Raw genomic sequence first — 23,579 nt, forward strand, 5'->3', positions numbered from 1 at the left:
AGACTCTTCTTCCTCCTCAATGCTCTCTGTTTGAGTGGAGTGATCCATTGTTTCAGGCTTCACAACCTCACTATCTGTTTGAGTAGAGGCTGAGACCATTTCAACCTTGCCAACCTTTTCAGGAGGGCACTCAGTTTGTGTTTGGGCTGTGACTGTCACAGCCCTCCTATCCTGTTCTGGAAAGTCTGTCTGAGCCTGGGCAGTGGCTACCACTGCCCTTCCAACCTTTTCAGGGAGGAATGGTGCTTGGACTGGGGCTGTAGCTATTACTGCCCCACTAACCTGTCTGGATAGGCCTATCATTCTGGAGTGAGTTTCTTGTTCCACCTCAGCCCATGCTGAGAGTTCCAGGTCATTCCCCAGTAAGCAATCTACAGGTAGGTTATCTGTCACTGCCACTCTCATGGGCCCTGTGACATTACCCCAGCTGAGCTTGACTACTGCCATGGGATGCCTTCTCTTCACTCCATGAATGTCTGTCACCTGATAAGTAAAACCAGGGGTCAGTTGAGCAGAGGGGACCAGATGGTCAATCACCATGGTGATGCTGGCCCCTGTGTCTCTGAATGCCTCAACTTTCTGACCATTCACTAAAACCTCTTGTCTATACTTTCCCAAAAGGTGGGGTCCAGTAGTGAAGTTGGCAAACCCCATGCCAGTCTCACAGACAAGAGAGTGGTCAGGGAACCTGGCTAGGCCATAGTCCTCCTGATTGCCCAAAGTAATGCCCACCACATTCTTGGGGGCACTCCCACCACCTGGGGAATTACCACTAGTGGTAACAGGAGGTTTAGGAGTATTACCTGGGGGTATATTTCCCTTATTACCATTTTTAGGGCAACTGGCATCACTTTTGTAATGACCCACCTGTTTACAGGTATGGCAATAAGGTTTCTTCTGTTCTGAAGGAGTGTTCTGGGACCCACCACCCTTGTTGGAGTTTTGGGGCCCTTGGGAAGTCTTCTCTGTGGATTTATCCCCACCCTTCTCTTGAGGCTTGGTTGATTCCTTTTTCTGGTCACCACCCTGGTTTTTAGGCCTGACCCTGGTTCTGACCCATTTGTCTGCCCTCTTACGCAATTCCTGTGGAGAGGTCAGATCAGAGTCTACCAGGTGCTGGTGTAATAACTGGTTCTGACAATTATTTAAGATTTGCTCCCTCATAATTAGATTATACAATCCTTTAAAATCAGTAACCTTACTACCCAGTAGCCAGCCTTCAAAAGCCTTAGTGGCACAATCAACAAAGTCAGTCCAATCTTGAGACTGAGTTTTCTGGGTGTCTCTAAACAGCATCCTGTACTGTTCAGTGGTTTAACCAAACCCATCAACCAGTGTATTCTTCAAGATTTGGTAATTGTTAGCATCCTCCACCCTTGTGGTGAGGAGCTTATCTCTACCTTTACCATCAAAGGAGAGCCACAAGATAGCTGCCCACTGACTTTGGGGAACACCCTGCACAGTGCAGGCTCTCTCCAAAGCAGTAATCCATTTGTGGATGTCATCCCCTTCTTTAAAGGGGGGCACTATCTTATTCAGGTGCTTTGTATCAAAACTCCTTTCCCTATTGCTAGGTTTATTGCTGCCACCAGTGGGCTGTAGCCCACATAATTCTTGCTCTCTAGCAAGGGCAAGTCTCTCTTTGGCCAGGGCAAGTTCTTCCCTTTCAATCCCCAGTTTGACCGCCCTTTCTTCAGCTTCATACACTCTCCTCTTAGGGGAAGACATCCCTCTGTGAGAAGAGTTGAGAGAGCCATTGGTTCGAAGGGATCTGTTAGAGCCTCTTGATAGAGACCTAACTCGTCCATTCCCAATGTTAAGCTGACCTGAGAGTGGCCCCAGGGGTCCCCCAGTACCAATCTCATGCCTGCTTAAGTTGGACCTGGTTAGTCTACTGACTTCCACCTGTCCCTTATCTGCCTCATCCCCTGACAACTGGTCCTCATCCTCATCCTCATCCTCAGCATCATCTGCTTCCTGGAGGGGATGTTCCTGGCTATCAAAGGGTCCCTGTAAGGAGGGCATATTCCCAACTGGATTAGGAGAGTTAAGAATTTTCTCAGCTCTCCTGGCATCATAAGTCTCTAAGAGACCAATCAGAAAGGAAGTTGTGGGGTTAGACCCCTGTTTTAGCTTCCTGAGGGTACACACTTGTCTCATCTCATGGAAGCTAAGAGCAGCATATTTAGAAGTGACCTGTGGAAGGTCCACTGACACAAGGGGAGACTCAGAGTTTCCACCTTTGTCTGACATGCTGTTTCTAGTGTGGTGTAAGTGATGCACCTACCTACACTATGTGTTTGCCTACTGATCCCTTGCTAAGAGTTGCAGCCAAGGTGTGCTAAGCCTTGAGGAGCTACAACAGCTGGTTCAGTAGAACTCAGAGTATTCTAAGCTTAGTTATATGTACCTAACAGTACTTATGTGATCTTTCAACAAGATATTCTTAGGATACGTGTGGTAAAACAACAGCAAGCTCAAATCCCAACCGCTGCTCACCAATGTGAGAAGGTGGCCTGATATGCAGTGCTCACTATTCTAGTGAACACTATGTATCAGTCCAGCAACCCTTATTGATGATTGGTTGTAAGTCAACCTTATAGACCAGCTATCCTAGTAGCGTGGATACGAGCAGTCTAAGGCTAAAGACTCGAGAGGGCGTGTTAAGCCAGCTATTTACCACACATATACCCCTTGAATACCAAGTGAAAGGACACCACACAAGTGTTATGAAAATAAACAGATATTTATTAAGAATCACAACAGCCCTGTACTCTTTATGAGGACAGGGTACTAAGCACAAAACAAAACTCTTACGAAAATACTTAAGTTAGCACAGTATATACAAATGCCCGAGGGGCACGGAAAACCATATACTCTGAAAGTGGAATGCGAAATTACTAGCAGGTAAGTACAGTACTAATAGGCTTTGGAATCGCTAGATCTTGACTATAGAATCTTCAGATTACTTCTAGGAGACCCAGGGGACTCGTGTGCAGAGTGTGCACTCTCACGCGGGATACGGGACAAAGTCTATGGTAGCTAGAACTTGCTAAGTTAGTGTTCTCGAGCTGTCCCACGAAGATTGAAGCTGTCGGCGTCGCTGGACCCAGGATTGGGCAACAAAGCCTTGGCAAATTCAAGCCCACGCGGTGGACCTAAAATGGCGTCTGGAGTGGACCAGGAGGGTCCGGGGTGCCTCTCTCGAAGAAGGAAGCAAGGGCCAGTCTGGAGCAACCAGACCAGCAGCAGTGATGTCGTCGGGCGTCGTGTAGAAGGCCACAAGCCAGCCGGCTAGTAGCCACACAGCGCGGTGAGCAGGCAAAAGCAGAAGGGCCCCACGCAGATCGTGGAGATGCTGGAGGGCTGATCTTCGGTGCTGGAGCTGCTCAGGGTTGGGGCTTCTCGGACCCAAAAGCACTCACCAGTGGAGCACACGGTGGGCTTGTTGCAAAGAAGTCGTGCAGTCTTGGCGATCGTCGGTCCCTTGAGGTCTCGTCGCACTCACAGTTCTCAGCTTTGCTGTAGAGGTGAGAGGTGCCAGGGAAGCCGGGTCTCGTCGAGCTGGGTCGTCGGATTCGTGAAGAAGGACTTGCAGCAGACCGCAGTGTTCTTAGGATGGTGCCCGCTTGATGCAGGGTGACTACTCCTTAGCCACAAGGGAGAATCTTGAAGAAGGAAATCTTGATGCCTTTCGCAGAAAGTCGTGTCTTGATTCCAAAGATGATCTAATTTGAACAGGGGGCCCGCTCCTATCTTTATACTAAAAAAAGGGGGCTGACCCGGTGACTAGGTCCTGCCTATGGGTGGGACCAGGAGGGGGTGGTTACACCCCTCTCCCCTGCCGGACTTCCCCAGGCCAGGGGCTGGTGTGCCCCTGGAACTGGTTCTGACTGGCCTATGCGTAGTGAGCACTGGGGTGCCACTCAGCAGTCACCTTCCTGAAAAGCCCTGCCTACCCAGGATACACAAAACCATGTCTGGGATGGTGCTAGCACCGCCCGGACAGGAAACCCTTTGTCCAAGCCTCCCTCGCTGGAAGGACTCCCAGCAGCAGGAGGTCAGACTCGTGTCTGTGGTGGCAGCATCCATTTTGTGGAGCTGAGGCTTTAGTTAACTGTAACCGGGGTTCACAGTTACATACATGTCGTGTCCCTCTAGAAGGGTGGAATGCTAACCCCGTCGCCAGAATTGGCGAGGGGTTAGTATTCCAATTCGTATGACACCTTACTCGACATGTTTTGATAAAGCAATACCAAAGTTAGCATTTAACCGCGAGGATTATAATGCACTTAAGAGTATATGGTATGCGATATCATGGAACAGCTATTAGGACTTGGTTCCACAAGCTGCAGACAGGCTCAGCTCATGCCAGAGCACCATCTCACACGATTCCAAGCACTCTGCCTTCAGGATTGTCAAGGCCTGCCATAGGAGTGACTGATAGGAATCTGTGTGTCCATTTTAGGGTTAGATATAGGTATACTATATCTACAGCAAAGGGTGATTACACGACTTTGCCCCAGCTGTCATGCAGCCAGTTGTGTCAAATGTAGGAGGTCAGCCAGGGGTGGCATAATACATGCTGCAGCCCCTGGCAGCCCTGGGTACACCTATAAGGGTCTGATAAGGTGGCCCAGTACCAATTGGAAATGTACCTAGGGTACATGGAATCCATTTTAAAGAGAGAGCAGAAGGCCTGGGGTCCTGATTGGCAGGGTCCCAGGTCGACTATGTCCAAAACCAGCTAAAACACAGGGCAAAAAGTTGGGGGCAACCATAGTCAGGATGTACCTTCCTACAAGGCTGACCTACAGAAAGAAATCCCGGATACAACGTGGTCCCAATTAGTTCAGAGAACCAGGAAAAGCACCAGAAACGCCCGCTTCCAATTGATACATCTTTACATTCTCCATAGGGCCTACCTTACCCCGAATAAAATAGCGCAATACTTTGGCGCAGAGGACGCAGCATGCCCCAGATGTGCGTTACTAGGTGCAGACTTATTACACATGCTGAGGGGCTGTCCACAGTTGCAATACTACTGGAGGGAAGTGGGCGACACCCTAAACGAGGTAACGGACAGGGAACTGCAATATGACGGTGCGGTTGCACTCTTACACTGGTTTCCGCACACACGTAAAAACAAATTATCAGGCAAATTTATAGACATGGGCCTACTTATTGCAAAGAGGGAGCTCACCAGGGGGTGGAAATCAAAGGCAGCACCGACACACCGGAAATGGCTGAACGAATTTCTGAAATGGGCTGCAGCAGAGAGCACAGTTAGGTACCAACTGGCCCGACGTAGATCGGATGAGAAAGCTCAGGAAACAGCGCTAGTGTGGGAAATCCTGGTTCAGGCTCTTAGGGATAGTGCAGTGGAGAGTGATGAGGAGGGGGAAGCTATAGATCTGGGGGCCCCAGGGGAGGCGGTTCCAATCCCAGCACTAGCCCCGGACACACACACCCAATAATCGACTTCAGACTCCTGAGACTAACAACATGATTAAGTATACTGGCACCAGACGCAGGCACAAGACACCAGGGAGGGGTGCAGGGGGGGAGAGGGAGGGAGAAGCGTCCCAGTTGTAACAGAGGACACGGCAAATATCTGCTGGATGCTGGGGGGGGAGAATGATGATAAAAGTTAAAAGCAGAAAGCGGTAGACCACTGGGAACGACTGCACTAAGCGGTTAGAAGGATGTTATCAATACGAGAGACGCCACCCGGCCTCCGGGATGCGGGTTGTAAGGCGGTGTGCATGATAACCGGAAGGAGCGAAGGAATCTAAGGTCCCGCATACCACTACTTGCAAATCTGTTGTATTACTTGCATTGAACTCTGCAATAAAAAATTTTAAAAAAAATTAGGGGGGTCTTGTGGCAGCGCTAAACCATTATTGACAAAATGCAGCATTGAAGCAGAAACAAATACCAATCATTGACTGATGATTTCCGGGAATATAGTTGTTGCCATCAAGGGACTTGTAGACCAATATGAAGACATTGACGGCTTCCTTATGAAGTCCATCAAATGAGGCCTCTGGCTGCACTATCGGCACATCAATGTCCTCCTTTAAAACAGGCACTTCATCTGCACTAAGAGCAGCATCTTCATCCGATGATTCCTCTCGGACAGAAAATTCACTGCCAAAATCTTCCACTCCCCACTCTGTCTCTGAACCATGGTCAATGGGAAGTCTCAAAAAACATACCAACAACCTGCAGAGCAGTAATCCTGCTACACTCTCCAGCATCTACTCTGCAGAGACAACAAAAACCAATGATATCCCGCAAGAAAGAAAAAACAAAACAAATTACTCACAAGACAACAAAATACACATCAAGCACAAATGCAAGAGGGAGAGCTAGATGGGGCAGGCCCTGTCACTTTGCAGGAGAGCACACCTTAGAGAATGATTGTTCCTCCTACAACACGCCAGATACTTTTACACTGCTGATTCAACGCAGAGCGACCACGGGGGGGGTGGGGAGGAAGTCGGAATTGGCGGGCTGTTGGGGCACCGAAATCAGGGGGAGGGGGAGGGGTGAAAATCACAAAAGCAGCCCAGCAATACTTGAATATCGCTACTGTCAGACATTGTAAGGTGTTACGAGGGACATTTATGAACTAGGCCACACGCCCCAGAAGGAAAGGCGGGCCCATCGGATACTGTAGGACTGGATAACACCACCTTTGTACACTGTGAATATATATTGCTGATTGTTTATGTCTGTACATTTCTATTGGTGATGCAATAAAAATGATGTTAAAAAAAAAATCAAGCACAAATGCAAAAAGATTTTCACACTCAATAAAACAGAAGCTAAACATACTGCTATTATTACAGCATTTACAAAAACACAATTATGCAGTGAAATTAAAACTCATTTAGAGTAAATAGTACAAAAAACGTTTTCTTACCAAACACACGCAACTACACAAACTGCAGAACCACCATTGACGAAACCGCAACCTGAAACATCAGTCAAAAGAGCTAAAACCTTGAACTAGAATAAAAAGGAGAAATAAAACATTACAATCGCAATTCATAAGAAATAAAACAATTAACATTATAACATGCTAGGTCACTACCCAAATGGCCAATCTGCCCCCAAGGGGGACAGAAAAACAGGAAAAAGTAAATAATAACCGATGGCCCATCCTAATGGGGCAACCCTTACCCAAGGGGCCACCACCAAACATAAATATATATATATCCCTGGTGTCACTGGGTTTTCTACCCTCCCGGGGGGCAGATGGGCCGTCAAATAGGGCCGACAAGTATTAAAAAAATTTGAGGGGCGATCCTTGCCCATGGGATCAAAATCGTCCCAATCTGTCCCCGAGGGGAGAGGGGGGGGCAGAAAACATCCGATACAAAATACCCCATTTGTAAATGAACCTTGCCCAAGGGTAACATCCATTTACAAAACATCCCTGGTTCTAGTGGGTTTTCTACCCCTCCCTCCAGGTACATGGGCCTTCAAAAGGGGCAGATCCACCCCCTGGGCTGGGAGCAGAAAACGGCCACAAGTATTAAAAAAAAAATTGGGGGTCGATCCTTGCCCAAGGGATTGCCCCCATGCAGTTGTAATCAATATCCCTGGGTTGTTGGACCCGGGGCTGCCGACTCACTTAAGGTAGCATGGCACTAGCTGGAAGGCTAAATCTAGAAGGCATACATGACGTGCTTGCATCACACTCTACAACACCCCAGTGCAAACCCACCAAAAATGACACCACACATTTGTTAAATAGAAATAGATTAGCTTTATCTCTATATATGGTGAAAGAAGAAAGGAATTTTGAGAGAAAACATCTTATTCAAGAAATTAATTCTTTGAACATTCCCTTTTAGATTTTTACATGCATTAACCACATTGCTTATTACCCTTCTCCAAAATAGTTTAGACACCTGGTTCTCAATTACATTTAACTTGGCAAACGATGGGAAGGAAGAACACCCCTAGTTTAGTGGTGATCGAATTCCATTTCACTTTAACCAGTCACTACATCAAAGGTTCCGTAGAACATACATTTGTCCCCTTAGTTCATTCAGAGATAAACTGAAATTCTAGTTTTGTCAACTTCTTCCTCAACTTAAATTAGGCTTAGAAAGGCATTCATGTTAAGCATCACGAAGGTTACGGAGTCAAAGGGTGCTAACTCCTCTTTATTCCTGGGCCTGAATAATTATTTGGGAGATCGTACTCCCAGAGAGGGGGGAAATAAGGTTGTCACCCACGTCCTTAATTTGTGAGGGTCAGAATGGCTTGAGGTGGGGACTGCCTTGGAGGTTTAGTTCTTAAATACTCTGCTCCAAAATTATCCCTTCGCAGACCTCCCCTCCCTGGTTCCCGAATACCTCAGGTCGACCGGCACTCGCGCTGAGTGATTCTGGGGCTGTACGCGGCCGATCTCTCCCCCCCTCCCGCTCAGGACTGGCACTACGCCTGAGGCAGGAAGAGGCCACTGCCGATCTGCCGGGTGCATTCTCCCGGAGGCTCCACAACACAAGGGGCCTCTGTGTTCTTCGGCCCTCGTCCTTCCGCAGGGCCGCTGCAGGCTCTCGCACTCCAGGGAATTCCGGCTTGACTGAGGAGTCTGGTGGCCAACCGACCCCGCGCCGCATCTCTCTCCTCACGCCGGCAACGCCTATTCTCTACCTCACGCTTGGCGCGGAATTCAATCCAGCGATCTCCACAGCTGATTTTGTGGCGCAGTGACACCGGCAGCCTCGGTGCCCAGCTCCTCAGCAAGGTTGCGAAGGTTGAGAAAGAGGGTTGGGGAGTTTCACAGGCCCAATTAACTGCAGCTCTGAGTGACTTGGGCCATAACCAACACAGGGAAGGTTGATGCTCTCCATACAGGTCAACCAATAACCCTAGGCACCACTCCAGGCTTCACCTTTTCCAGATTTCCGATTAGAAGTCTTTTCCTTTCACGTTGACTCTATTTCCCACAGCACCACCCTTCCATCAGATGCTGAAGAAATTTTGTTCTGTTTTAAGAATGGTCACACTAAAGCTTGGCTCTGGCAACTCTCACCAGCAGGAAGGAGGGCAGCAACCACCACCAACTAGCAGCCCCTAAGAACAATCAAAGCAGCTTAAGTCATAATCCCCCTCCTCTGTAGTCTGCACTCCAGCCAGCCCAGGCATGATAAAATGGCCGCCCAGTGTCCTACCTTATATAGCCTAGGCCTGGGTCACTAGAGTGGACTGGAAGGTTCTGGAACCCTCTAATGTTGTCCTATGGGCCAAAGCTCTGAGGTAACTCTAGCAGGCGTCCATCTTAGGACCCCCCCATCCACCATTTTAGGAAGGCGCACCTGTACCTCAGCACTGGTTAGCAGTGGTGGGGCACCCGGAGACCTAAGGCCACACAAAAAGGATTGGTGGACAAAAAAAAATAATGGGAGGCAGAAAAGGACAAAAATAAGGGGAGACCATCCAAAGAGCTGACAGATCTAACATGGGTATCTTGGGCTTTTTTGCCCCCTTGGGTGAAGAAAGGCCAAACTAACGGGCTAGTCTGTCCCGGGGGGGGGGGCGCAGGGGGGGATAAAATGGCTAACAGAAAATTACTCCCTTTGGAAGTGACCCTTGCCTAATGGGTCACTTCCATTTACAAACAAGCATTTGCAATGCAATGGTCTAGGCATCATTAAAGGTAGAGCTATTGGCATTGCTCATGACATTTTTTTTCTTTAAATCAAAAATAAAACTCTGCCCTCACCACTCTGCACTCACCACTCTGCACTCACCACCACTCTGCACTCACCACCACTCTGCACTCACCACTCTGCACTCACCACTCTGCACTCACCACCACTCTGCACTCACCACCACTCTGCACTCACCACCACTCTGCACTCACCACCACTCTGCACTCACCACTCTGCATTCACCACTCTGCCCTCACCACCACTCTGCACTCACCACCACTCTGCACTCACCACCACTCTGCACTCACCACCACTCTGCACTCACCACCACTCTGCACTCACCACCACTCTGCACTCACCACCACTCTGCACTCTGCACTCACCACCACTCTGCACTCACCACCACTCTGCACTCACCACCACTCTGCCCTCACCACCACTCTGCCCTCACCACCACTCTGGACTCACCACTCTGCACTCACCACTCTGCACCACTCACCACTCTGCACCACTCACCACTCTGCACCACTCACCACTCTGCACCACTCACCACTCTGCACCACTCACCACTCTGCACCACTCACCACTCTGCACCACTCACCACTCTGCTTGGTCTCTGTGGAAGTTTGTACTCCCTCTCAGACAGCACACAGCGTAAACTTATAGACACTGTTGGCTGATAAATCGGCATGGTGTGTATCACTTTCACCTACCGAATTAAGTGATTTCTATGGTCTTTTCTCTTTCTGTTGCACGAACCGGTGATACTAAGTGTCATCTTTCAACCTTCCGTGAAGTGAGGGGCGCTAGGTGATGGCCGCACTGTAGTGAGGCTCCCGCTGTACTCCGAGAAACACGCATCATAAACCCCATCCCGGCAGCAAAACTTGGACCCCTGACATCACCGATCGAAGCAGGATACTGGGCTGCATCTGTCCCCCGACATTGACGCCGATCAAAGATAGCGGAGGGAAGCGACGAGCAGCGGAGTCTGGTGGCGAGGTGAGGGGAGGATTGACTGGAGCGCCCGCCTGGGAACATCACGCGAGCCCGAGGAGGTGTAGGCCGTGCCACGAGGCAACCTGCGGCCTGGTGTGCCCATCGGGTGAAGTCGGAGCTGCTCGCTGAGGTTGGTGTTTCTCCCCCCCACTCCCCCGTGGGGCACAGAGACCTACCCGCAAGCCCTGAAAGAACTGCCCAGGGTGCCGATTGCAAATTCGGCCCGAACTGGTAGATGGAGCACGAAGCTAGCTGAGGCGTACTCTGCAAAGGAGGTGAGAAGTGGCGGCCGCTAGGCGTGTGGAGAGAGCCATAAAGCGAGGCAAGCTACCGCGAGTGGGTTGGGCATGGCGAGTGGTGGCACGAAATAAGGACCTGCTACAGGCCCCTGGGACCGGACATCAGCAGCGCAGCTTTGAACTCGCGGCCGCCCCGGAAGTCAGGCACGGTCGCCTGTGACGGGGGCGGGGCCACGTTCACACCGGAAGAGGAGGCAGGCGGAGTCGTAGCGTCTCGCGGCCCGGGGCTCCTGTGAGCGGTGTAGAGCCCCGGGGCCGCGCCAGCAGGAGGTTGGGCGCCGCGTGCTGAGGTAAGGTAAGTTCTGGAGCGCGATTGGTGCACTTGTGTGTGTGTATGCTCGTGTGTGTGTGTGTATGTATGTGTGCGACGGTGACGGAGGGGGAGGGGGGGCCTCGGTGCACTTGTGTGTGTGCGCGCGTGTGTGTATGAGTCAGGGGTGGTGTCTCTGTATGTATGTATGTGCGTGCGTGCATGGGCGCGTGTGTGTGTGTATGCGCATGCGTGTGTGGTGCTTGCGCTTCCCAGGAGACAGCGCCTGGCCACAGCGCGCGTTCCAGTTACAAATCGCCTGGAAGGATGCGCGTGGCCAGGACTGTCTCCTGCGAATGATAGTCGCTGACAAAAGATCTCGGCGGAGACGCGCTTCCGCGCGTTGACGCCGAGACCTAAAAAAGATCCCTAGTTCTAGTGAGTTTTTACCCCTCCCCCGGGGCACATGGGCCTTCAAAAGTGGCTGATCCGCACCCGTGGCGGGGAGCAGGAAATGGTCACAAGTATAAAAAAAATCGGAGGGACGAACCTTACTCAAGGGATCGCCCCCATGCACTGTTAATCAATATCCCTGGGTCTAGTTGGGTTTTCTGCCCTGTGTATGAGACGCTTACACTAGTTCTGCCTTTGCTTGTTCTGAGCCTGACAGAAGGTCGTGGTGCTGCTGTGAACACTGTGATTATTCTGCAAGTGAAATAAACTTGCACTGTCTCAGCTTAGGGTTGCCACCTTTCAGAGAAAAATACTGGCCATCTGTTCGTGTTTTGAGATTCTGCAAATGCCAGAATAGGATTCTTAAGTAGAACTTTATATAAAGTTGTCTGTATTCATTTTTAACATAGCCTTTCTCTCTCACTTTCTTTACTTTAATTATCAGTCAGGGGTCATTAAGGCAGTTGTAGAACACATTTTAAAGTGTTTTCTTCCAATATTTTACTGTTTAAACTATTAACTGACAAAGGGACAAATAATAGATTTAGGTGATTTTTCGAAGTTTTACCGACAGGGCATTAAAATACCAGTGATGCTGGTATAAAGCCGGCCCAATGGCAACCCTACCTGTGCTGCATCTGATATGTTTTCATGTGTGTGAAGCTTGTTCCTCTACTGCTTGTTCTGTTTGAGGGACCTTTGCTGCACATGCTGTGCCTGTTCTGTGTGTGGAAAGTGTGACAATCTGTTTGTGCTGTATGCATTCTGCGGGAGGATGCTTGCATTGCTATTGCCTTTGTGTACCTGGTCTGTGCCGCCCAAGCTTCCACAGCTTGGTGTCCATGGCACTCTACACAAGTCCTTCAAACCCGGAAAGCCCCTTCACGCCCTTCCTTCCTGCCTAAATTAAAACATTGGCACAACTCCCTCTCAGAAAACTAATGTTTTCTTTTAAGCGAACCTCGAGTTGAGAATGTTTTTAAACTTCTGAGATTGTCTTCCTGCCTCATCACTAATTGCTCTTCAGCACAATAGGCAAACCCCTCATCAGGGCTGTACCACTTCCCTCCGCTGTTGTTGCGCCCGTATCTTTGGTATCTTCGCTTCGGGTCGCTTCCTTGCGTCACTCGGGCGCATAGAAGGCGGGGGAAGGTTCTAGAACAACCCCTAGAGTTCGGAGGAGGGAGATACCGAAAAAATACAGACGAAGGAGCTCACCCTCCCTTGTAAAAATTCAGAAAACAAAAAGGATACTCTTTCCTCTGGTCTTCAGTAGATATAAAACATTTTTTTTGTATCGTAGTCTTGTTGACTCTTATTTAAGACAACGCACATTATGAGGTAGACTTAATATTTAAGGAACAGAAAGTACCTATCAAGGACCCCTTGTGAACACTCGCGGATTCTGGAGGTTCACGATCTCTCAAGAATTGGGAGCATACTTCTGGGTGTTATACAAATATTTCTTCCCATCTTGATACACTGATAACTTTCTAGAACATTCTCTCACCTTAAAGATAAGCGAGGCACTGGCCCATTTGGGCCAACGTTTGAGAACACCGAAGAGGGAGCTTTACAGAAATAAAAGCAAGGACATTCCATTTCCCCACTTCCTTGCAGAACAGGTAGTTCTAAGAGGAATAAAGTCAAAAGACCAGCATTTTTAGATTAATAAGCATTGGCAAAGCCGATAGGTCTTGTATATGCGAGAACTATTGCTTTCGTCAATGTTTTTTTAAGACCAGTTGCAACGAGCTGCTTTGCAACATGTCTTAAAGTTAAGAAAAAGCGCTACGATGTGGCCAGCGTTGACTGAGTCATAGTGCTTTTTAAAAAACACGTTATACTTTAGTCCACGCTGCTTTAAAATGTTTACAAAAGGCAGGGGGTGGTGGGGGGCACATGCGGGAGGTGCAGGGGAGGAGGGAGCAGCAACAATGGACAGCGGGGTGGAAGCAACACGAGGGAGACGCTGGGGCAGGAAGGTTGGAGCAGCAACAACAGGGAGGGGTAAAAAAAAACATGGAGGGGGAGGGAGCAGCAATAGTGAGATGAGTGTGTGTGGGGAAAGAAATAGTACCTCTAAGTGGCAGACAGGCACTATTCAAGGTGACTAAATCTGTGCTTGGTCCAAGTGCTACAGAGCGGAAAGGGAATGATGCTTGGCATAGGCCAGTCATTTAGGAGTCTGCAAAGAAGAGTGATAGTGAAGCCAGCGAATGGTAAGCATTAGGCAGGCAGCAAGCTCTTTATTGGAAACATTGGAAACAATAAGTCTTGTACGTGAGAGCGCATGCTCCGACAGGCTCAACCTACAAATCAGGCTCCTGCTGAAATCGAGAGTGTTGGCTTGCATGAAAGTGTGAGAAAGGGGATTATTAATTGGGGTGGTTGTGAGACTTCACCAAGCAATAGTGTCCCTATTCTGTACCCGGTTCAGTTAGGTTACTTTAACTAAAACCTCAGCTCAGTCCTCGGTAGCTGTGGTACAGAGCAGTCATGCTTAACTCAGTGCATAGCATTTATCAGTACCAAAAACAGTAAGAAACTCGACACAATAAAAATCCTACTCCAATTTATAAAAATATTATATATTTTTCTCTTTAAATAGACACCAAGACAACAGAAATCTGAGGAAGGAAATCGGAGGTAGGATTTTTGGAATTCTTTCATAAACCACTGCAATTGACTAAACAAATACATGCTTTTCACTATTAGTGGTAGTCTATGGGTGTCTAACGTAAGGGTCCAGTGAAAAATTAAAGACTCAGGCCAACCACAATGGGGTACGGTTGAGTGCATTGATCAGGTTGCTCCTGGTCAGGATTTTAAATTTGCTATTAGAAACGTTCCTGGTTCTTTTTCTCGATGACTGGCTCGTCGGTATGGTCCTCTGCCGTTGGAGTCCAGTGTTGGTTCAACATCGGCAGACAAGCATAGTCCAGCGGTCAGGGGTGCACCTTGGTTCTCGTGGACATTCGAGGTTACCTAAGAACCAGCAAGTACAGGTAGTTTATGAGTCTTGGACTCTGTGTCAAAAAATTGTATCTTTTGCTTTAGGTTCGCAAGTTGCAGTTCTGTGGGGAGAATGAGTACACTGCAGCATGAGCCAAGGGTCAGGGACCTGCGGGGCAACGCTTGCGGGCTGGGACTAGATCTCATAGACTACACCAGTGGAGTCCACTGCAAGTCCAGAGGCAACTGGTCAGCTGGGCACTTTGCAGGTGTAAGGTTTCTATAGATTTTGTGTCCCTGGAGCTTAACAAGAGGCTAGTCAGGTAGCTCTTTGGGTTCCCTCACTGGTCCTTGGCATAAGTGGGAGATGGTCTAGGCCTTGGGGTCTCTCACCACGGGTTCAACAGCAGGACTACCCCTTCTCTTTCTGAAGTTTTGTCTTAGTTCAGCAAGGGTCGTCTTTCTTGGTTTAGCCTTCCTGTCTGAGGTCCACAGGTTCAGCAGATGCAGCCCTACTTCTGTTCTTTCCGAGTCAGCAGTGTCTGAGGCTAGAAGCCAGGGCTGTCACTTTTATTCAAATTTCGAGTTTGTGGGTGGGGAGGACTCCCTAACTAATGGGGACAACATTCGCATCTTGACAGTGAAAACTCACAATTGTCATCTTTGCTGTAGTAAGGATGGTAGTCCCATAGGCATACACTAGTTCAACTATGTGTTAACTACCATTTAGGACCACTAGCGGAGTGGCCCTGATAGTGGACAAGGCCCTTGTGTGTTCTTCTTTTCCCGTGGAGAATATCGCAGGTTGTGAAGCCTTAGGCTTTACACTTGGTCTCTCTGCTTCTCAGACTTGCACGGGGATCCTCATTTACAGACCGCCCGGGACTATTGGCTCGTTCTTCGATGATCTGCAGGCGGCTCTCTCCGTACCCTGCATGCAATCAGCGCATTGTGTACTGTTAGGTGATTTGAATTTGCATATGGATTTGATTGCGGATTCTGATGCATCTAAGCTGCGGGATATTACTGCACTGCTGGGGCTAGTCCATTTCATTGATAGACCCACCCATGTTAAAGGCCATACTCTTGACCTAATTTTCTCTACGACGCAGATTGAGGTGTCCCCGCCGTATCCTGTCTTATGGTCGGATCATTTTTTAATAAATTTTGATATCCCACATGAGACAAGGACCAGCCAGAGAGTACAGAAGGGTGTGACTCGACAGTCTAGAGCATTTCATCTAGTTACAGCAGATATGCTGTTGGATGCCCTCTGTCGACATCCGTGTAAACTTACAGGTGATTTAGACGCTGAGCTGGTTTTGGTTCAGAAATGGCTGCAAACAAGATTTGGGGAGTTAGCCCCAGTGAAGTCAGCTAGAACAGTCCCCAGCCACGAGTCCGCTCCTTGGTTTACTTCTGTATTACGAAAAATGCGCCAAGACTGTAAAAAGGCGGAAAGACTGTGGCGTCGTAAATACGAATACATTTTGGAAAATACGACCCAGAGGAGAAAATAAAATACCGTGATGCCATAAAACAGTACCATAAATATATCTCTGAAGCCAAAAAAGAATATCTTGAGCGCAGAATAGATCAAGCGGATAATATGAGTAGGGAACTTTTTAGAATTGTCAAGGAGTTTGTTGATCCTGCCGCATGTGCCCTTTCTCATTCCCATACTGAAGGGTGGATTAGGCAGCTCGCTGACTTTTTTGTATCAAAAATCAAAACTATTCAGGAATCCTTCCCCTCCGTGGACCCCTCCACGGACACTGACGCGTAGGCATGTAAATGGAGGCCTGTACCATCTTCAGGGGCAGAGCCTGGGCCTACTCTATCGGTCTTTCCACGGATGTCCTGTGCAACATCTCTTGAGTTGCTGTTCCGGCTTCAATCTGGCTCACCTCTGGATGTATGTCCAGCAAAATGTTTGGGTAGAGTGGCGTCGGCAGTAAACAGCTTGCTGAACCCCCTGCTCAATCTGTCCCTGAGTTCCGGAGTGGTGTCTCAGGAATGGAAACACGCATTGATTCTGCCGCTGCTCAAAAAACCTCTTTTAGATCCCTTGGTGCAGGCTAACTATAGACCTATCTCCCTGCTTCCTGCTCTGGCTAAGGTGGTTGAGAAACATCGTACAGCACACACTTACCAACTTTATTGAGAGTAACAACATTCTCCATGATTCTCAATCTGGTTTCCGTGCTAATTACAGCACGGAGACAGCCCTCTTGGAGGTGACCGAAGCCATCAGGGAGACGCTCGATCGTGGGGGAAAGGCTATGTTAGTCATGCTGGACCTGTCGGCGGCTTTCGACACCGTCCCACATGAAGGTCTCCTTTTAAGACTCTGGGAGATCGGACTGCGTGGGTCGGTGTTGGATTGGTTTCAATTCTTTTTATCGGGCCGTCGACAGGTGATCTGGGCTCCACCGTTCTCCGCCGAAATGCCATCGCTAGAAGTGGGGGTTCCTCAAGGGTCCATTCTGAGCCCCACCCTTTTTAATATCTATATGGCCCCTCTGGCGGTGGTAGCGGAGGCTTTCGGGGCCCAGATCATATCATACGCTGATGACACCCAGCTCCTGTTTACTTGCAGGAAAGGAGAGGTTTTTGACGGCGACAGGATCAAAGACTGTCTGAGTGCGGTCTTTGCGTGGTTTCAGCGGCACAGCCTGAAATGCAACTCGGATAAGTCTGAGCTGCTTTTCTTTGGCTGTGCCCCTGACCCCGGCTGGAAGTCGTGGTGGCCTCAGGACATGTTCCCTCCGGAGAAGGCGTCCTCCCAAGTTAAAAATCTTGGGGTAGTGTGCGACGACGACTTTTCTTTTCGACCCCATATTATGGGGCTATCAGGGAAATGTTTCGGCATCTTAAAGATGCTCAGAAAATTTCTTCCATTGCTCTTCTTGCAATATCGAAAGACTGTCATTCAGGCGCTAGTAGGGTCTCGTTTAGACTATGCTAATGCGCTTTATGCAGGACTGCCCAAGTATTTACTGGCTAGACTGCAAATTGTACAAAACTCTGCGGCTACAGCCATATTTGGCCTGCCAAGGAGAGCTAGTGCCTCAGAGCTTCTAAATAGGTTGAATTGGCTACCTATTTCTAGAAGAATTATGTTTAAAATCCTCACGTTAGCTTTCAAAGCCCTCTACTCTGTTGGTCCTAATTACATCAGGAAGCGCATGGCTTTTTATGCGCCGCGGAGGATGTTGCGGTCAGCTGAGTTGGCTAAAATTGATGTACCGTCTATTAGACGTGCCCGGATGGGAGGACGGTCTTTCCAATATGTGGCGGCTTGCCGTTGGAATGAGCTCCCTCTCACTCTTCGTAAAGCCAACAGCCTCCTAGCCTTCAGGAAGGAGCTTAAGACCATGCTCTTTTCTGTTTAAATCCTGAGATCGTAGCGTTTTGCAGCCTTTGGGTTTCTTGGTTTTCAGGCCTCTTTGTCAAAGTGCCGGGACACCCCCTGGGGTAGCCGTGCGCTCTAAAAGAATGGCGTAACATAACATAACATAACTATAGTACTTCAAGGAATCCAATTAATTGTTACATCAAACCCGACTAAATGCTGAAGTAGGGTTTAAAGTAACTTTTAATATAAAGGTACTTTAGAGTCAACACTTTTTTGCCCCTAAAGTTCTAGTAGCCGTTTCTAATTCACTACAACAATTGTTACGTGAGATAGTTGACTGCTCTCCTGCCAGGAGGTGTGAATGGCTCTCAGGAAAGGGGACAAAAGTCCTGCTGGTGGAAGGAGGTGTGAACTCCAAATGACTGGATGACCAGAGGGATGTGGCCACAGATGCCACAGCTTCAAAGAGGCTGGCACCTCTGATAGGCTAATATGAGTCGCACCTTAGGTTGACCAGCCTTTGTGTAGGTAGATAGGTTGGCATTTCTTCCAGAGAGAAAAAACCCATTACAGAATGTTTCTTTCAGGAGGGTGGCTCATTATGCTAGACACACTTCAGGGGTGTACCCAGAGATCAGACCCAAGGAAAAAGCATCTCTCAACATCTTGGATTTCGGCAGAGTGATGCACTGTGGGATTGTTTAGTTCCAACTGCACAGGAAGTGATGTAGGAGTGGTTAGGGTTGCCCCACATGTAAAGCATAAACACTAAGGTCTTCCCTAGGGGTCAATTAAAAATATTAAAAAGAAAGGTTTTTACGTGGTAAAAGTGTCTATTGTGGCATGTTGGGTTGGCAGTTTAAAAGCTGCCCGACTAGGCTGCATTGGCAGACCTAAAGTCATGGGTTCACTATGCCATAAGTGCCTCAGTCCACTAGAGACATTTAATTTACTAGCTCTATGTACACTTTACATCACATACTAGGTACTTATAGGTAAGTTAAAATATGTCAATCAGGTATTAGTCAAATGCACATACACTCTGAGGGGTCAGGGCACATGAACACAGGTCTGGCCAGCAGGGCCTAGTGCACTTCTGAGTCAATAAACCAGCAGCATCAGTCAAAATATTTGGGGGTTGACCCTACAGAAAGAGCCCTTTTCTTACAGCAAGTCTTTATCTGAGCCTCCATTTCACCAAATATAGCAAACCCCTAATTGCCTAAAGATAGGGCGCTGAGGCCTACTAAAACCAAACCCAGAAAGTTGTTGTTGGATACATGTCAGGGATTACCTACCGAAGACACCAATCTATGGATAAACTGTTTTCCTAAGGTGTAATGCTTTACATTTAAGCGGACAGTCCACAAAGACCGAGAGGCAGAGCTATGACTATTTAATAAATATAAGAAGTCCTGAAAATATTAGAATTAGGAGTTTGCATGGTTGGGTAGCTCTGTTTCGCAAATGTTTTTTTTATCTAATCTTCACTGACTTTGTGAACATCACACGTTGTTAGCTCAATTTAAAGATAAATGTGAGCATCAGGAAGATGTCAAATAAAACATCGGTTATAAACACGGAACATATTTTACACGCATTACATTTGACATTTGTTTTTTTAGGCAAAAGGAGATCAAGTGATTTGCCGAGAATCACACGACGTTGAGTCAAGCGCCGAGACCGGGATTCTAACCTGGATCTGCAGCTCTTGCCACTAGCCCACAAAATCTTCTTGAAAGCCGTTTCCTTTTCGGAGTGCAGTTAAGATTTGCTGACGTCGGTTTACAGTAGAGAAAATAATAAGTTCTTCCTGTCACCACACCCACTTGAAAATGCTGACTTTTGCAATGCTATACGTCACATAAACTCTAATTTAACACTAATAAAAAAGTTCCTCATAGCATATACTTTGTGAAAACCATTAGGACCGGATTACAAGCTGACTGAATGTTGGGTGTAAACTCCCATTTCTGGCGGAAACAGGATTACAAGTAAGGCGTGCATAAACCTGGAGTTTGAACCCGTGGTGCAACCTGAAAGGAATCGCTGGTACAAATTTCATGAAGTTGCAGATTACACATCCTCATACATGGCAGAACTACATGCAAACTGCATATAATTCGCCCATCCGGGTATGTGGGGTGTATCTTGGAAAATAATGTAAATTGTGCACCTATTAATTCTAACACAACAAAGTACTGGTAATTACCGAGTGTGAAACTACCAACAGTGATTTGCAAGGGTAACATGATCACTTACATGGTATTCCATTAAGGGAAGCTATTGAAGATTTCGAAGAGTAGGAGAGATGAAGCTGAATGTCCTGTGTCTTATCACAAGTAAGCTGCTGTGTGGAGCACTGCTCTCAGAGGAGCAAGATGCTCTTTAGGGAATGAGTTACCATTGTAGTGTAGTTCCTATATTCCCAATAGGCTCTGCGCATTGTAATAATATATACTGTAGTTTAGACGTAGGACTGAGGTCTACTAGGTCTCTACCGATTATATTAAACTTAATAGTGAGTGCCAGCTAGCTCAGAGGTCACTAGAAACTTTCTCGAATTCACAAGAAGGGATTAGTTTCTGACAACCGCATAAACATGACAACTTTGTTTCCCAAGAATAAGTAATCAAATCTCTAGAGTCGCGGAAACAATAGATAGCTATTTTACTGAGTCAATCGTGCATGCTTTGTTTCACCAGAAATGCATAGAAATAGAGAGACGGGCATTTTCAATAAAAGTATTTATTGAACAGTCTTCTTTCTCAAGCATTGGAAATGAACTGCTACAATCGTAATACTGGCTAAAAAGTACAAGGCATATAATACAAACAGTATTATAAAGTAGTACTGTAAAAGCATTATATGGTTTCTAAGCCATAAAAGTGCATAAAACGTATAAAATACACACAGTAATAAATAATTACTAAAAGTACTCAACTGGTACTTCTAAAATACGCCTAACCCGGTGTACCTACCCTGAGTCTAGTACTAGGGAGGAAGTAAGTGAGGAGTAGCCTAAGTTTAGTAGTTCTCTGCCAGGAATCTATTCCAAGAATTCTCTAAGAGGTCTAATCAGCTCCGTACCATGGTTTTAGAATGAAGGAGGTCTTGTATCTCTCTCTCAGGACTCGATTTCCCAGATACCCGCAAGGGTAAGCCGGAAACACTGGAGCTGGATTTCTCGGCAAGAGAAAAGACAGCGTCTCTCTCAGTGCGTCAGCTGGAGGGTCTGCTTCCTTCGGCACTTGCTGCTGCAGGGCGTCGGGCATGTAGATAGTCGATCTGCTTCAAACCATTGTGTGTTTGACTGGGCAAACCTGGGCATATTTATACTTTGAAGGTGCCGAGTTTGACGACTGTTTGGACTTAATATCGTCACTCAAAGGCTAAATTCTTGAAAAATGCCAGGAGTTCTTGGAGAACTTAATATTCAAGCAGGGGGAAGTTCCTAGCTGCTGAAGGCGGGTATTTCCAAGAAATCGTTGTTAATTCTCGGAACTTAGTGGAAGTAGCCATGGCGTATTTGGGCTGTTTGGTTTAGACCGAATAGGGTAGTGATTTCTATGCCTATATAAGGATATGATAAAGTATACCTATATAAGGGCATTAATCGGGAAAATTACACTAGGGCCTAGATTCAATTACAACACCATAATCTAGTCTGGAAAGAACCAGTGCCTAGACCACAGGTTTCAAGTCTCACTCTGCAATGAACTGCCCAATCCCCCAGAGCAGTCTTAGCTAGTGGCGTGAGCTTTTGACCGTGGCTGAAATTTGCCTCTGAACTTTTAGAACGTGGTCAAGGACAGAACCCAGCGATATGTCATTCTCCACAATGGCCGGATTGCAGTTCAGAGGAGAGAAGAATTCCATCCATTCTTAGACAGGGAGGTTGTATTTTTCCAGAGACTAGAAGAAAATTCAGTTTTAGTTGGCTTGAGTTCTAAGTGTTCGTTAGTCATCCAATTTGTATTCTTGTCTAGAGTTGAGGTGGGCAGACAGATGTCTTTAGTGGAAGATCTAGTCAGGAAGATATGTCTATCAATGCATGTTGGTGATAAAAAATTTCTGACTTTCTCAACACACACCAAGAGGTTAAGGATATAGATTGAACAGTGTCAGGTAGGCCATGGATCCCATCAGGACCTCTGGATTTAGGTTAGGTTTACCCGAGACAGAGCTCCCTATTTTTAGGTCTCGCACCTGCGAACCGATCGAGAAGCGATCGTCGCTGCGAGACTCTATTGCAATCGTTTTTGCTTTCAAGGAGGTACAGGGAGCGACAAGAGATGTGCACGCGCCGCCTGCCGTAATCCGACCAGGTCGCGCGCGCGTTCAACATCTCCTGCCTCTCTCAGCACGGGCGTTATCGTGCCCTCCCGCCTAAAGAGCCTCACTGCCTCCCTCGCACCTGTCCGATTAGTTAGTGGTCCCCCGGCAGATGATGCGAACGCCTGTTTCTCCCCCCCACCGTTAAACACTCACCAGCTGCAAAGGGGGGGCTCCTCTGATGGCGACAGGACGTCTGTGACTCTCGCGGTGGGGGCAGGCACCGACAATGTGCCTCGCGCCCCCTCCGCTGTCGAACAATGCTTGCTGGTTGCTCTGGCGGGGCTCCCTCCAGTACATGGGAGCCCCGCAAAGATGTGTTTCCTTTCGGCTGGTGGCCCCGGGCTCTCCACACTCCACGGGAGCCCCGGGCCGCGGGAGGAGGCCCTTCTTCTTCCGGGCGGGCGCTGGCCAATCATAGCGCGGCGGCGGCCGTCACTCCGCGTTAGCCTCGCTGCCGTGCTCCCTCCCCCCGCTCCTCTGTGGTGCGCCTAGAAGTTGAGTCAAGTCTGCAGATGACTGGCCTGTTTGTTGAGCTTGCTGATAATTCAATGGTTTGTGAGTGAGGGGGGCTGGCAGAACTCACATGAACCCCGACTCGTTATGGCTCACCCACCTCTACTCGAGGGTGCTCTTTTATCGACCCTGGAAGTACGACAGGTTCCTTCGGCCCTGCCGGAAGTCAGCCCTGTGATGACAAAGATTCACATCACGGAAGCGGGTGCATGAACCTGTGCCTTTCGCTGGGCTATTCCTCTGCAAAAGCCCCATATCTCGCACTCTATCGGTCCCAGTTTCTCTTCATCCCATTTCGCGCCCAACCCGTTATCGCCCGACTTTGTCCTGCCAACTCTCTGGGGAGCGGGGATGCCCTCCCCCGCCTCTCTAGTCTATTGTCCCGTCATTCCTAAATCTTTGTCCTCCTCGAAGTCCTTCTCCGTGCCTCACCCCCCCTTGCTTTCTCAATGATTCTTTACTCTTCTTTCCCCCTTTCTTGCTCTCCCTCTCTCCTCCAAGCCCCTCCCCCGCAGACTATCTGTTCGGGCAGTCTCTAGCTCTCTTTCATCTCTCCATCATCCTCTCTTTTCTGCTGTTTGAAGCTCAACCTCAGGCTACGACCTGGCTGCTATGTTATCAGATGTTTGTGTAGCGTCCATTTCACCTACAGCTGTCAAGGCGCTGGGGCTCGCTTTTTGCACTCATGTATGGGAGTGACATAACGACGTTTAAAAAAAATGTTAGGCTGGGAATACAAT

This window comes from Lissotriton vulgaris, chromosome 1_1 (genome assembly GCF_964263255.1).
Source record: "Lissotriton vulgaris chromosome 1_1, aLisVul1.2, whole genome shotgun sequence".
Taxonomy (NCBI): domain Eukaryota; kingdom Metazoa; phylum Chordata; class Amphibia; order Caudata; family Salamandridae; genus Lissotriton; species Lissotriton vulgaris.